Raw genomic sequence first — 15445 nt, 5'->3', positions numbered from 1 at the left:
AACTTGTAATCAGATTTTGGTGATCTTTAAGTAGACAAGTCAAAATTTCAAAAACCCCCCTTATGGTGTAGGGTACCTGGCCTTCTCTGATGTAATCAGAGTTAGATTTGATTAAGTGATTTTATAAAAAAACAGCTAGGAAGCACAATTTAGCAGTGAGTTGCAGAGAAAAAAAATTATGCTGGCAGAAAAGTCCAATTGAGTGATTAAACAGCTCTTCATTTTCTGATTTTATGTTTATGCTAACAAATTTGCTCTCTGAAAAGTGTCCACAAAGCCAAGTCTCTGATTAACACCTTTGTAGGAATGGTTTTTCACCTATTACTGAATTAAACTTGCTTCATTGGAAAGGCATCAAAGATGCATCCTCATTTCAATGTCTACTGAAATAATACAGGTTGACACCAGGAAACGTCACTGCATCCTTGCTGCTTCCTCATGGGGAAGTCTGTTTAATGTGAAAACAAGGTGATATCTAATCAGCACACAGGTAAGGAATTAAGAAAATCTTTCTTTATGGGTGAAGATGTTTCTCACAAATTGTTGTCCCAATGCATCATTGAAATTCAAGATGGAAGATGATTTTCATATATCACTTGTACATTTTGCATTGCTCTTCTGGTGACAATGTAGTTTGTTTTTGTCAATTACCATTTCAGTAATAGGGTAAAGAAAATTAAGTGGATTTTTTAAAGAAAACAATGCTGTCAATATACTATTAAAACAAATTAAAATGATAAAAGTTATTGTACTTTAAGTAAAAATAAAAGTGCCAAAATATCAATCCCAGTTTTTGATTACTTTAATTATAAAAAAAAAAATGCACATAGCAGAGGATAGTTTCGATCAATCGACCTCTGGGTTATGGGCCCAGCATGCTTCCATTGCACTACTCTGCTGCTCATGGAAGTGTCAGAGATCCTGAAGACTAAATTGATTAAAGGCCTTAAAGTACTGGACTATAAGGAAAGACTTACTAGGCTGAATATTTATACACTAGAAAAGAGGTGCCTAAGAGGAGATATTATTAATATCTTCAAATATGTAAAGATACATAACAAAGAGTTATCAGAGGAATTATTTATTAAAAGAACACGTGGTCACTCGCTGCGACTGGAGGAAAGTTCAGAACGCAATGGAGGAAAGGTTTCTTCACTGTTAGGGCAATCAGGATGTGGAATTCCCTTCTTCCCTCCCATGTTCATCTGAAAATATGTGTTCTCCCTGCAGTTGTTGTCCCCAGATGAGAGTTCCCTTGTGCTGCCTCAGTTGAATCTCCTTTACTTGACAGAGATGTGCCTGAGCAGCGGCCCTCCCCAGCCCTATCCCAAATCATACTTATTTTGCATAGGAGATACCATGGTCATGAAGATTGTTCTCCCAGGGTGAGGTTCATTCATTGCATTCTGGGTATGCTGACCCCTGTGATTTCCCCAAATGTGGGAAACTCGCCTGCATTTTTTGTGGTAGTGGGGGACTGTGTTTGTGTTTTCCTCTGGTCAGCTCTGGTAAAAGTCAGATTTCTTTGTCTCATATATTCCTCTAGCCTTGTTCTTCTTTCGAGAGTACCCTTGTGCTGCCTCAGTTGGATCTCCTTCACTTGACAGGGGGGTGCCCGAGCAGTGACCCTCCCCAGCTCTAGCCCAACTCCTACTTACCTGCCAGGTGAGATACTATGATCATGAAGGTGCTTCTCCAAGGGCAAGGCTCACCCATTGCACTCTGGGTGTGCTGCTCCTGCGATTTCCCCAAATGTGGGAAACTTGATTGCATAATTTGTGTTTCCCCTGGTCGGCTCTCGTATAATTCAGATCTCTTTGTCTCAGGTCTCTCTCCAGCCTAGTTTGCTGTCTGTTTCCACTTCTCTTTTCTGGAGCCACTGCCTTCTATGCCCTTGCGCACTATCCTGACTTCTCCCGTCTGCTTACTTTGTGCCTTCCAACACACAATGCGAACTACAGGTAGTGCTGCAGGGCCCACACCCTTTTAGTTGCCTTACAGAGCAGCTCTGGAGCTGTTACAGTGCCCAGCTGCTGCAAGAAATCAGCTTGAATGCTTCAGGGGCTGGGGCATAGCCAACATGAGCCCCACACCAAAGGAGGGTGGGGGTGTTTAATGCGAACTAGGGGTCATCCAAGCACCGCAAAAGGCCGCCATGCCCTGCATGCCCCTTTTCTATTTTCATATGCAAATGAGGGTTCCAGCCAACTTTGGCCCACTGCTTGGATGACATCACCGTATGCAAATCCGTCTGCTGCAGACCTTCCCCCAGGAATGCTTGTACTAGTTGTTGCATATGGTTTGATATTTGATGGTGCTTCAGTATTAGGCAGCCTTCCGCCCTCCCATGTTCATCTGAAAAGATGTGGTCTCCCTGCAGTTGTTGTCCCCAGACGAGAGTTCCCTTGTGCTTCCTCAGTTGAATCTCCTTAACTTGACGGGGGAGGGGCCGAGCAGCCACCCTCCCCAGCCCTATCCCAACTCATACTTATTTTGCATATGAGATCTCTTGATCATGAAGATTGTTCTCACAGGGTGAAGTTCATCCATTATATTTTAAAATAGGAAGGTACAAATTACATATTTGAATTGCATCTATGTGCTGGATTCAAATGTCCCCCCCCCCCCTTCCTTTCTCAATTGTGCCCATCAGCAGCTATTCTAAGGTTGCTGCCAATGGGTGTGACACATTAATTTCTTCTGTGGGGTACACAGGACTCCACAAGGATTCACATTGGGGTGTAGAGTAGGATCTTGATCTGAGGCACCAACCGGCTCAAAGCTTTTGACTGTTCCCAAGATGCTCAGTGCATCCTCCTCTATAACCCCGCTTCCATGAACAGGGAGCTCAGTTTGTAGTTGGTGCCTTCAGTAGCAGGCCACTTAACAGGGGCCTGCCTCAGGCAGCCTATTCTTAGCTATTCATTTTGACAAGAAAAGAAGAACTTGTTTTATGAGAATCTACAAGGGCTGCAGCAGGCTAGGTCTAATAGACATCTTTACTGCAGCTTCATCACTCCCAGCGGCGCTGTATACTCCCGTGCCCTGGTTGCTGGGTCACTGCAGCGGAGGCTCCGGTTTCTTCCTAAGGTCAGTCACACACACACCGCCCTTCCGGATCACGAGGCCGCTGATGAAGGGGAGCGTGGCCGTAGGGGGTGGACCGTGTGCGCACTGGCGTGGACACTGATTACTGGGCAGCCGCTCCACTAGCCACCAGGTACAGTTAAGGAGCACAGGTCTGGGGGTTTTTCTCCTATATTAAACCAATTTTGTACTGCCCGCAGCGCATTGTGATAGGTAATAGGGCCTGATTCAGGTTGGATTGCAATCACAATAAGTGATCCAACTGCAAAAATTGCTAAGAGCATACGCATGTGCCTGCATTTTCTGCGGCACCCCGCAGAGAATGCGATCGCCTCTGCCTGTCAATCGGGGCAGGGGGGGAGAGGGGGGTCAGCAACACTCCATTTCCAAGTCAGGGATGGAGCGGTGCGGGGGCAAGGCTTCAAAATGGGGTCTGCAATGGAGGAGACACAGGGGGCGTGGTCACAGCGGCTGTATGACATCACATTCAGCCGCTGTGATCACAAAAATGGTGGCGGCTTCCTGCGCGCACATACAGTCTGCACCAGCAGGAGGCTACACCATTTTTTATGATCACGCTGAACTGCAGTGCGACTGCAATTACAGCATGGTCAAGAAGGGAGGCGTCATGCTGGGTGGCCATAAGAGATGAGCGGGTTCGGTTCCTCGGAATCCGAACCCGCCCGAACTTCACCCTTTTTTGCACGGGTCCGAGCAGACTCGGATCCTCCCGCCTTGCTCGGTTAACCCGAGCGCGCCCGAACGTCATCATCCCGCTGTCGGATTCTCACGAGACTTGGATTCTATATAAGGAGCCGCGCGTCGCCGCCATTTTCACACATGCATTGAGATTGATAGGGAGAGGACGTGGCTGGCGTCCTCTCCGTTTAGATTAGAAGATAGAGACGAGTGACATTTGAATTACTACTAATTTGGGGAGCAGTTGAACTTGTCAGGAGTACTCAGTAGTGTAGAGTTTTGCTGATAGTGACCACCAGTTTTATTATTTATAATCCGTTCTCTGCCTGAAAAAAAACGATACACATACCATATCTGTGCTCAGCCTCAGTGTGCTGCATGATATATCATCTATGTATATCTGACTGTGCTGAGTGCTCACTGCTCACACAGCTTAATTGTGGGGGAGACTGGGGAGCAGTTATAGCAGGAGTACAGTGAACACTTTTGCTGCCAGTGTGACCACCAGTATATTGTCTGCCTGAAAAAGTTAAACACTCCTGTGGTGTTTTTTTTTTATTCTATAAACGCATTCTGCTGACAGTGTCCAGCAGGTCCGTCATACATATATTATATAAATATTTATCTGCAGTAGTGTTATATTTTTTTTTTCATCTTTATCATCTCTATATTAGCAGACGCAGTACGGTAGTCCACGGCTGTGGCTATCTCTGTGTCGTCAGTGCTCGTCCATAATTGTATACCTACCTACCTGTGGTGGGTTTTTTTTTTCTATCTTCTTCATACTAGTAGTTTAGGAGTCTACTGACAGTGTCCACCAGGTCCATCATTATATTATATACCTACAGTAGTAATATATTTATTATATTATCTATACTAGCAGACGCAGTACGGTAGTCCACGGCTGTGGCTATCTCTGTGTCGTCAGTGCTCGTCCATAATTGTATACCTACCTACCTGTGGTGGGTTTTTTTTTTATCTTCTTCATACTAGTAGTTTAGCAGTCTGCTGACAGTGTCCACCAGGTCCGTCATTATATTATATACCTACAGTAGTAATATATTTATTATATTATCTATACTAGCAGACGCAGTACGGTAGTCCACGGCTGTACCTACCTCTGTGTCGTCAGTGCTCGTCCATAATTGTATACCTACCTGTGGTGGGTTTTTTTTTTCTATCTTCTTCATACTAGTAGTTTAGGAGTCTGCTGACAGTGTCCACCAGGTCCGTCATTATATTATATACCTACAGTAGTAATATATTTAGTATATTATCTATACTAGCAGACGCAGTACGGTAGTTCACGGCTGTACCTACCTCTGTGTCGTCACTCGTCCATAATTGTATACCTAACTGTGGTGGGTTTTTTTTTCTATCTTCTTCATACTAGTAGTTTAGCAGTCTGCTGACAGTGTCCACCAGGTCCGTCATTATATTATATATACCTACAGTAGTTATATATATTTTTTTTTATATCATTAATTATCATCTCTATACTAGCAGACGCAGTACGGTAGTCCACGGCTGTGGCTATCTCTGTGTCGTCAGTGCTCGTCCATAATTGTATACCTACCTACCTGTGGTGGAAGTTTTTTTCTATCTTCTTCATACTAGTAGTTTAGCAGTCTGCTGACAGTGTCCACCAGGTCCGTCATTATATTATATATACCTACAGTAGTTATATATATATTTTTTTTATATCATTAATTATCATCTCTATACTAGCAGACGCAGTACGGTAGTCCACGGCTGTAGCTACCTCTGTGTCGTCAGTCACTCGTCATCCATAAGTATACTAGTATCCATCCATCTCCATTGTTTACCTGAGGTGCCTTTTAGTTGTGCCTATTAAAATATGGAGAACAAAAATGTTGAGGTTCCAAAAATAGGGAAAGATCAAGATCCACTTCCACCTCGTGCTGAAGCTGCTGCCACTAGTCATGGCCGAGACGATGAAATTCCATCAACGTCGTCTGCCAAGGCCGATGCCCAATGTCATAGTACAGAGCATGTAAAATCCAAAACACAAAAGATCAGTAAAAAAAGGACTCAAAAATCTAAATAAAAATCGTCGGAGGAGAAGCGTAAACTTGCCAATATGCCATTTACCACACGGAGTGGCAAGGAACGGCTGAGGCCCTGGCCTATGTTCATGGCTAGTGGTTCAGCTTCACATGAGGATGGAAGCACTCAGCCTCTCGCTAGAAAAATGAAAAGACTTAAGCTGGCAAAAGCACAGCAAAGAACTGTGCGTTCTTCAAAATCACAAATCCACAAGGAGAGTCCAATTGTGTCGGTTGCGATGCCTGACCTTCCCAACACTGGACGTGAAGAGCATGCACCTTCCACCATTTGCATGCCCCCTGCAAGTGCTGGAAGGAGCACCCGCAGTCCAGTTCCTGATAGTCAGATTGAAGATGTCAGTGTTGAAGTACACCAGGATGAGGAGGATATGGGTGTTGCTGGCGCTGGGGAGGAAATTGACAAGGAGGATTCTGATGGTGAGTTGGTTTGTTTAAGTCAGGCACCCGGCGAGACACCTGTTGTCCGTGGGAGGAATATGGCCATTGACATGCCTGGTGAAAATACCAAAAAAATCAGCTCTTCGGTGTGGAAGTATTTCAACAGAAATGCGGACAACAGGTGTCAAGCCGTGTGTTGCCTTTGTCAAGCTGTAATAAGTAGGGGTAAGGACGTTAACCACCTCGGAACATCCTCCCTTATACGTCACCTGCAGCGCATTCATCATAAGTCAGTGACAAGTTCAAAAACTTTGGGCGACAGCGGAAGCAGTCCACTGACCAGTAAATCCCTTCCTCTTGTAACCAAGCTCACGCAAACCACCCCACCAACTCCCTCAGTGTCAATTTCCTCCTTCCCCAGGAATGCCAATAGTCCTGCAGGCCATGTCACTGGCAATTCTGACGAGTTCTCTCCTGCCTGGGATTCCTCCGATGCATCCTTGAGTGTAACGCCTACTGCTGCTGGCGCTGCTGTTGTTGCTGCTGGGAGTCGATGGTCATCCCAGAGGGGAAGTCGTAAGACCACTTTTACTACTTCCACCAAGCAATTGACTGTCCAACAGTCCTTTGCAAGGAAGATGAAATATCACAGCAGTCATCCTGCTGCAAAGCGGATAACTGAGGCCTTGGCTTCCTGGGCAGTGAGAAACGTGGTTCCGGTATCCATCATTACTTCAGAGCCAACTATAGACTTGATTGAGGTACTGTGTCCCCGGTACCAAATACCATCTAGGTTCCATTTCTCTAGGCAGGCGATACCGAAAATGTACACAGACCTCAGAAAAAGACTCACCAGTGTCCTAAAAAATGCAGTTGTACCCAATGTCCACTTAACCACGGACATGTGGACAAGTGGAGCAGGGCAGACTCAGGACTATATGACTGTGACAGCCCACTGGGTAGATGTATTGACTCCCGCCGCAAGAACAACAGCGGCGGCACCAGTAGCAGCATCTCGCAAACGCCAACTCTTTCCTAGGCAGGCTACGCTTTGTATCACCGCTTTCCAGAATACGCACACAGCTGAAAACCTCTTACGGCAACTGAGGAAGATCATCACAGAATGGCTTACCCCAATTGGACTCTCCTGTGGATTTGTGGCATCGGACAACGCCAGCAATATTGTGCGTGCATTATATCTGGGCAAATTCCAGCACGTCCCATGTTTTGCACATACCTTGAATTTGGTGGTGCAGAATTATTTAAAAAACGACAGGGGCGTGCAAGAGATGCTGTCGGTGGCCACAAGAATTGCGGGACACTTTCGGCGTACAGGCACCACGTACAGAAGACTGGAGCAACACCAAAAACGCCTGAACCTGCCCTGCCATCATCTGAAGCAAGAAGTGGTAACGAGGTGGAATTCAACCCTCTATATGCTTCAGAGGATGGAGGAGCAGCAAAAGGCCATTCAAGCCTATACATCTGACCACGATATAGGAGGTGGAATGCACCTGTCTCAAGCGCAGTGGAGAATGATTTCAACGTTGTGCAAGGTTCTGCAACCTTTTGAACTTGCCACACGTGAAGTCAGTTCAGACACTGCCAGCCTGAGTCAGGTCATTCCCGTCATCAGGCTTTTGCAGAAGAAGCTGGAGACATTGAAGGAGGAGCTAAGACAGAGCGATTCCGCTAGGCATGTGGGACTTGTGGATGGAGCCCTTCATTCGCTTAACCAGGATTCACGGGTGGTCAATCTGTTGAAATCAGAGCACTACATTTTGGCCACCGTGCTCGATCCTAGATTTAAAACCTACGTTGTATCTCTCTTTCCGGCAGACACAAGTCTGCAGGGGTTCAAAGACCTGCTGGTGAGAAAATTATCAAGTCAAGCGGAACTTGATCGGTCAACAGCTCCTCCTTCACATTCTCCCGCAATTGGGGGTGCGAGGAAAAGGCTCAGAATTCCGAGCCCACCCGCTGGCGGTGATGCAGGGCAGTCTGGAGCGACTGCTGATGCTGACATCTGGTCCGGACTGAAGGACCTGCCAACGATTACGGACATGTCGTCTACTGTCACTGCATATGATTCTCTCACCATTGAAAGAATGGTGGAGGATTATATGAGTGACCGCATCCAATTAGGCACGTCAGACAGTCCGTACGTATACTGGCAGGAAAAAGAGGCAATTTGGAGGCCCTTGCACAAACTGGCTTTATTCTACCTAAGTTGCCCTCCCACAAGTGTGTACTCCGAAAGAGTGTTTAGTGCCGCCGCTCACCTTGTCAGCAATCGGCGTACGAGGTTACTTCCAGAAAATGTGGAGAAGATGATGTTCATTAAAATGAATTATAATCAATTTCTCCGTGGAGACATTGACCAGCAGCAATTGCCTCCACAAAGTACACAGGGAGCTGAGATGGTGGATTCCAGTGGGGACGAATTGATAATCTGTGAGGAGGGGGATGTACACGGTGATGAATCGAAGGATGATGATGAGGTGGACATCTTGCCTCTATAGAGCCAGTTTGTGCAAGGAGAGATTAATTGCTTCTTTTTTGGTGGGGGTCCAAACCAACCCGTCATTTCAGTCACAGTCGTGTGGCAGACCCTGTCACTGAAATGATGGGTTGGTTAAAGTGTGCATGTCCTGTTTATACAACATAAGGGTGGGTGGGAGGGCCCAAGGCAATTCCACCTTGCACCTCTTTTTTCTTTTATTTTTCTTTGCATCATGTGCTGTTTGGGGAGTGTTTTTTGGAAGGGCCATCCTGCGTGACACTGCAGTGCCACTCCTAGATGGGCCAGGTGTTTGTGTCGGCCACTTGGGTCGCTGAGCTTAGTCACACAGCTACCTCATTGCGCCTCTTTTTTTCTTTGCGTCATGTGCTGTTTGGGGAGTGTTTTTTGGAAGGGCAATCCTGCGTGACACTGCAGTGACACTCCTAGATGGGCCAGGTGTTTGTGTCGTCCACTTGGGTCGCTGAGCTTAGTCACACAGCTACCTCATTGCGCCTCTTTTTTTCTTTGCGTCATGTGCTGTTTGGGGAGTGTTTTTTGGAAGGGCCATCCTGCGTGACACTGCAGTGCCACTCCTAGATGGGCCAGGTGTTTGTGTCGGCCACTTGGGTCGCTGAGCTTAGTCACACAGCTACCTCATTGCGCCTCTTTTTTTCTTTGCGTCATGTGCTGTTTGGGGAGTGTTTTTGGAAGGGCCATCCTGCGTGACACTGCAGTGCCACTCCTAGATGGGCCAGGTGTTTGTGTCGGCCACTTGGGTCGCTGAGCTTAGTCACACAGCTACCTCATTGCGCCTCTTTTTTTCTTTGCGTCATGTGCTGTTTGGGGAGTGTTTTTTGGAAGGGCCATCCTGCGTGACACTGCAGTGCCACTCCTAGATGGGCCAGGTGTTTGTGTCGGCCACTTGGGTCGCTGAGCTTAGTCACACAGCTACCTCATTGCGCCTCTTTTTTTCTTTGCGTCATGTGCTGTTTGGGGAGTGTTTTTTGGAAGGGCCATCATGCGTGACACTGCAGTGCCACTCCTAGATGGGCCAGGTGTTTGTGTCGGCCACTTGGGTCACTGAGCTTAGTCATCCAGCGACCTCGGTGCAAATTTTAGGACTAAAAATAATATTGTGAGGTGTGAGGTGTTAAGAATAGACTGAAAATGAGTTGAAATTATGGTTATTGAGGTTAATAATACTTTGGGATCAAAATGACTCCCAAATTCTATGATTTAAGCTGTTTTTTAGGGTTTTTTGAAAAAAACACCCGAATCCAAAACACACCCGAATCCGACAAAAAAAATTCGGTGAGGTTTAGCCAAAACGCGTTCGAACCCAAAACACGGCCGCGGAACCGAACCCAAAACCAAAACACAAAACCCGAAAAATTTCCGGTGCACATCTCTAGTGGCCATGCCATGTCACTGTGCAGGAGCCAGCACCGCTCACACACTAGTCCCCGGTGCAGCCCCCAACCCCCGGGACACCCGGAGCAACAAAATGTAGATTCAGGCCACCAGGCAACGCCCCTACCTATGAAACCATGCCTCCTTTTTACCATTGCGCTGCTTATCTGCGCGCACTGCATTACAATCTCCCTCGCCACCTCTCTGGGTGTCACCAGTGATAGTGACACCTCTGCCATGCTTGTAGCAGCTGGTCCTAAGATCTACGCCTCAAGCCCTGAGTGTTTGCCCTTGTGACTTGTTGATCATCATAGCAAAGCAGATGCTTACAGAAAACTGCAGGGGCTTAGATTGAAAATAAAAAAATTTGATGGGTATAAGGTAGAGAGGAGCGGGTTCGGTTCTCCGAGAACCGAATTCCCCACGAACTCCACGTGGTTTACACTGGTACGAGGCAGGCTCGGTTGTTCCCGCCTGACTCGGAAAACCTGAACAAGGGAAAATGTCATCATCCCGCTGTCGGATTCTCGCGAGATTCGGATTCCATATAAAGAGCTGCGCGTTGCCGCCATTTTTACTCGTGCATTGAAGAGAGAGCGGAGAGGACGTGGCTATGTTCTCTCAGTGGAAATCTCAATATCAGTGCTCAGTATCAGTGGATACTTATTGCTGCTCAGTAATACTAGTAGTGTGTCTCTCCTGCTCAGTGTCAGTTCTCAGTAGTATCCTCATCAGTGCTCAGTATCACTGCTCATTGTCTTGTGCTGCATTGTTGTGCTCAGCATACTACAGTACATTACTAATAGTCCAGTGCTGCATCTTGCTGCTCAGTGTCAGTTCTAGTATCCTCATCAGTGCTCACTATCCCTGCTCATTGCATTGTGGTGTTCTGTATACTACAGTAACATAGTAATATAGTAACATATAGTAACAAAGTTTTTGAGGTTGAATAGAGGCAAATTGCCCATCGTGTTCAACCTGTTTTAAGTTGTGATGATTCTACATACTTGCTGAATAATGTTTTATGACTAGTTAGCTACTACAACTCATGTTACCCCCGGATTAACCATGTTGATATTTTAAGTATTATAACCTTGGATAGCTTTTTCATTCAGAAATGTATCCATTCCTTTTTTAAATCCAATTACAGAGTCCGCCATTACCACCTTCCCTGGCAGGGAATTCCACATCCTGATTGCCCTAACAGTGAAGATCATAGTATCTCACCTGGCAGGTAAGTAGGAGTTGGGCTAGAGCTGTGGAGGATTGCTGCTCGGGCACCCCCTGTCAAGTGAAGGAGATCCAACTGAGGCAGCACAAGGGAACTCTCGAAAGAAGAACAAGGCTAGAGGAAGATCTGAGACAAAGAAATCTGACTTTTACCAGAGCTGACCAGAGGAAAGCACAAACACAGTCCCCCACTACCACAAATAATGCAGTCGAGTTTCCCACATTTGGGGAAATCACAGGGGTCAGCATACCCAGAATGCAATGAATGAACCTCACCCTGGGAGAACAATCTTCATGACCATGGTATCGCCTATGCAAAATAAGTATGATTTGGGATAGGGCTGGGGAGGGCCGCTGCTCAGGCACATCTCTGTCAAGTAAAGGAGATTCAACTGAGGCAGCACAAGGGAAATCTCATCTGGGGACAACAACTGCAGGGAGAACACATATTTTCAGATGAACATGGGAGGGCAGAAGGCTGCCTAATACTGAAGCACCCCCAAACAACAAACCAAATGCAACAACTAGTACAAGCATTCCTGGGGGAAGTTCTGCAGAAGACGGATTTGCATACGGTGATGTCATCCAAGCAGTGGGCCAAAGTTGGCTGGAACCCTCATCTGCATATGAAAAGAGAAAAGGGGTATGCAGGGCATGGCGGCCTTTTGCGGCGCTTGGATGACCCTTAGTTCGCATTAAACACCCCCACCCTCCTTCGGTGTGGGGCTCATGTTGCCAATGCCCCAGCCCCTGAAGCATTCAAGCTGATTTCTTACAGCAGCTTGGCACTGTAACAGCTCCAGAGCTGCTCTGTAAGGCAAGTAAAAGGGTGTGTAGTTTGCATTGTGCATTGGAAGGCACAAAGTAAGCAGACAGGAGGAGAAGTCAGGATAGTGCACAAGGGTATAAAAGGGAGGGGCTCAAGAAAAAAGAAGTGGAAACAGACAGCAAACTAGGCTGGAGAGAGACCTGAGACAAAGAGATCTGAATTATACGAGAGCCGACCAGGGGAAACACAAATTATGCAGTCAAGTTTCCCACATTTGGGGAAATCGCAGGGGCAGCACACCCAGAGTGCAATGGGTGAGCCTTGCCCTGGGAGAAGCACCTTCATGATCATAGTATCTCACCTGGCAGGTAAGTAGGAGTTGGGCTTGAGCTGGGGAGGGTCGCTGCTCGGGCACCCCCCTGTCAAGTGAAGGAGATCCAACTGAGGCAGCACAAGGGAACTCTCGAAAGAAGAACAAGGCTAGAGGAAGATCTGAAACAAAGAAATCTGACTTTTACCAGAGCTGACCAGAGGAAAACACAAACACAGTCCCCCACTACCACAAATAATGCAGTCGAGTTACCCACATTTGGGGAAATCACAGGGGTCAGCATACCCAGAATGCAATGAATGAACCTCACCCTGGGAGAATAATCTTCATGACCATGGTATCTCCTATGCAAAATAAGTATGATTTGGGATAGGGCTGGGGAGGGCCGCTGCTCAGGCACATCTCTGTCAAGTAAAGGAGATTCAACTGAGGCAGCACAAGGGAACTCTCATCTGGGACAACAACTGCAGGGAGAACACATATTTTCAGATGAACATGGGAGGGCAGAAGGCTGCCTAATACTGAAGCACCCCCAAACAACAAACCAAATGCAACAACTAGTGCAAGCATTCCTGGGGGAAGGCCTGCCGCAGATTGATTTGCATATGGTGATGTCATCCAAGCAGTGGGTCAAAGTTGGCTTCAACCTTCGTCTGCATATGAAAAGAGAAAAGGGGCGTGCAGGGCATGGCGGCCTTTTGCGGTGCTTGGATGACCCTTAGTTTGCATTAAACACCCCCACCCTCCTTCGGTGTGGGTCTCATGTTGGCCATGCCCCAGCCCCTGAAGCATTCAAGCTGATTTCTTGCAGCAGCTTGGCACTGTAACAGCTCCAGAGCTGCTCTGTAATGCAAGTAAAAGGGTGTGGGCCCTGCAGCACTACCTGTAGTTTGCATTGTGCATTGGAAGGCACAAAGTAAGCAGACAGGAGGAGAAGTCAGGATAGTGCACAAGGGTATAAAAGGGAGGGGCTCAAGAAAAAAGAAGTGGAAACAGACAGCAAACTAGGCTGTAGAGAGACCTGAGACAAAGAGATCTGAATTATACGAGAGCCGACCAGGGGAAACACAAATTCTGCAGTCAAGTTTCCCACATTTGGGGAAATCGCAGGGGCAGCACACCCAGAGTGCAATGGGTGAGCCTTGCCCTGGGAGAAGCACCTTCATGATCATAGTATCTCACCTGGCAGGTAAGTAGGAGTTGGGCTAGAGCTGGGGAGGGTCGCTGCTCGGGCACCCCCCTGTCAAGTGAAGGAGATCCAACTGAGGCAGCACAAGGGAACTCTCGAAAGAAGAACAAGGCTAGAGGAAGATCTGAGACAAAGAAATCTGACTTTTACCAGAGCTGACCAGAGGAAAACACAAACACAGTCCCCCACTACAACAAATAATGCAGTCAAGTTACCCACATTTGGGGAAATCACAGGGGTCAGCATACCCAGAATGCAATGAATGAACCTCACCCTGGGAGAACAATCTTCATGACCATGGTATCTCCTATGCAAAATAAGTATGATTTGGGATAGGGCTGGGGAGGGCCGCTGCTCAGGCACATCTCTGTCAAGTAAAGGAGATTCAACTGAGGCAGCACAAGGGAACTCTCATCTGGGGACAACAACTGCAGGGAGAACACATATTTTCAGATGAACATGGGAGGGAAGAAGGCTGCCTAATACTGAAGCACCCCCAAACAACAAACCAAATGCAACAACTAGTGCAAGCATTCCTGGGGGAAGGCCTGCAGCAGATGGATTTGCATATGGTGATGTCATCCAAGCAGTGGGTCAAAGTTGGCTTCAACCCTCGTCTGCATGTGAAAAGAGAAAAGGGGCGTGCAGGGCATGGCGGCCTTTTGCGGCGCTTGGATGACCCCTAGTCCGCATTAAACACCTCCACCCTCCTTCGGTGTGGGGCTCATGTTGGCTATGCCTCAGCCCCTGAAGCATTCAAGCTGATTTCTTGCAGTAGCTGGGCTCTGTAACAGCTCCAGAGCTGCTCTGTACGGCAAGTAAAAGGGTGTGGGCCCTGCAGCACTACCTGTAGTTTGCATTGTGCATTGGAAGGCACAAAGTAAGCAGACGGGAGAAGTCAGGATAGTGCGCAAGGGCATAGAAGGGAGCAGCTCAAGAAAAGAGAAGTGGAAACAGACAGCAAACTAGGCTGGAGAGAGACCTGAGACAAAGAGATCTGAATTATACGAGAGCCGACCAGGGGAAACACAAATTATGCAGTCAAGTTTCCCACATTTGGGGAAATCGCAGGAGCAGCACACCCAGAGTGCAATGGGTGAGCCTTGCTGTCACGTTTGAATAGAGAAAGGAGGATCACAAATTATATGTGATCTAAGGTGTGGTGATTACCTGCAGGAATAATCACCAATAATGTTTTCAAGTGACTGTATATATATAATTTTGTATTCTTTCAGCCGAGATGTGACAACATGGCTGACATGCAATGTCCTGCATTTGACCCCCATAGGTCCAGGCCAAGAGAGATCTGCAGTCCATTTAAAGTAATCCAAAACTGGGATTGATATTTTAGCTTTTATTTTTACTTAAAGTACAATAACTTTTACCATTTTAATTTGTTTTAATAGTATATTGACAGTATTGTTTTCTTTCAAAAATCCACTTAATTTTCTTTACCCTATTATTAAAATGGTAATTGACAAAAACAAACTACATTGTCACCAGAAGAGCAATACAAAATGTACAAGTGATATATTAAAATCATCTTTCCAGCTTGAATTTCAATGATGCATTGGGGCAACAATTTTGTGAGAAACATCTTCACCCTTAAATAAAGATTTTCTTAATTCCTTACCTGTGTGCTAATTAGATATCACCTTGTTTTCACATTAAACAGACTTCCACATGAGAAAGCAGCATGAGAATGCTTATTAGCCTTTGTCAGTAAGTACTTTCGCAAAGTGTCGCTGTGGCGCAATCAGTT

The 15445-nt window shown here is 46.6% G+C and overlaps 7 non-coding genes across 7 annotated transcripts; 2 read left to right on the top strand and 5 right to left on the bottom strand.

The window, feature by feature from the left end:
* The first annotated feature begins 1334 nt into the window (after positions 1–1334).
* Positions 1335–1498, top strand: LOC134997104 (U1 spliceosomal RNA). The gene has a single exon (XR_010199657.1). It is a non-coding gene; the product is annotated as a U1 spliceosomal RNA (small nuclear RNA).
* Positions 1499–1650: 152 nt separating this feature from the next.
* LOC134997395 (U1 spliceosomal RNA) lies at positions 1651–1813 on the top strand. The gene has a single exon (XR_010199916.1). It is a non-coding gene; the product is annotated as a U1 spliceosomal RNA (small nuclear RNA).
* Positions 1814–11557: 9744 nt separating this feature from the next.
* Positions 11558–11721, bottom strand: LOC134997042 (U1 spliceosomal RNA). Its single transcript, XR_010199597.1, has one exon. It is a non-coding gene; the product is annotated as a U1 spliceosomal RNA (small nuclear RNA).
* Positions 11722–12376: 655 nt separating this feature from the next.
* Positions 12377–12539, bottom strand: LOC134997230 (U1 spliceosomal RNA). The gene has a single exon (XR_010199775.1). It is a non-coding gene; the product is annotated as a U1 spliceosomal RNA (small nuclear RNA).
* A 152-nt stretch (positions 12540–12691) lies between these two features.
* LOC134997120 (U1 spliceosomal RNA) lies at positions 12692–12855 on the bottom strand. Its single transcript, XR_010199673.1, has one exon. It is a non-coding gene; the product is annotated as a U1 spliceosomal RNA (small nuclear RNA).
* A 673-nt stretch (positions 12856–13528) lies between these two features.
* LOC134997312 (U1 spliceosomal RNA) lies at positions 13529–13691 on the bottom strand. Its single transcript, XR_010199845.1, has one exon. It is a non-coding gene; the product is annotated as a U1 spliceosomal RNA (small nuclear RNA).
* Positions 13692–13843: 152 nt separating this feature from the next.
* Positions 13844–14007, bottom strand: LOC134997137 (U1 spliceosomal RNA). Its single transcript, XR_010199689.1, has one exon. It is a non-coding gene; the product is annotated as a U1 spliceosomal RNA (small nuclear RNA).
* Between the last annotated feature and the right edge of the window lie 1438 nt (positions 14008–15445).

Source organism: Pseudophryne corroboree, unplaced genomic scaffold, assembly GCF_028390025.1.
Source record: "Pseudophryne corroboree isolate aPseCor3 unplaced genomic scaffold, aPseCor3.hap2 scaffold_144, whole genome shotgun sequence".
Taxonomy (NCBI): Eukaryota; Metazoa; Chordata; class Amphibia; order Anura; family Myobatrachidae; genus Pseudophryne; species Pseudophryne corroboree.
This window is presented reverse-complemented; position numbering and strand designations above follow the sequence as displayed.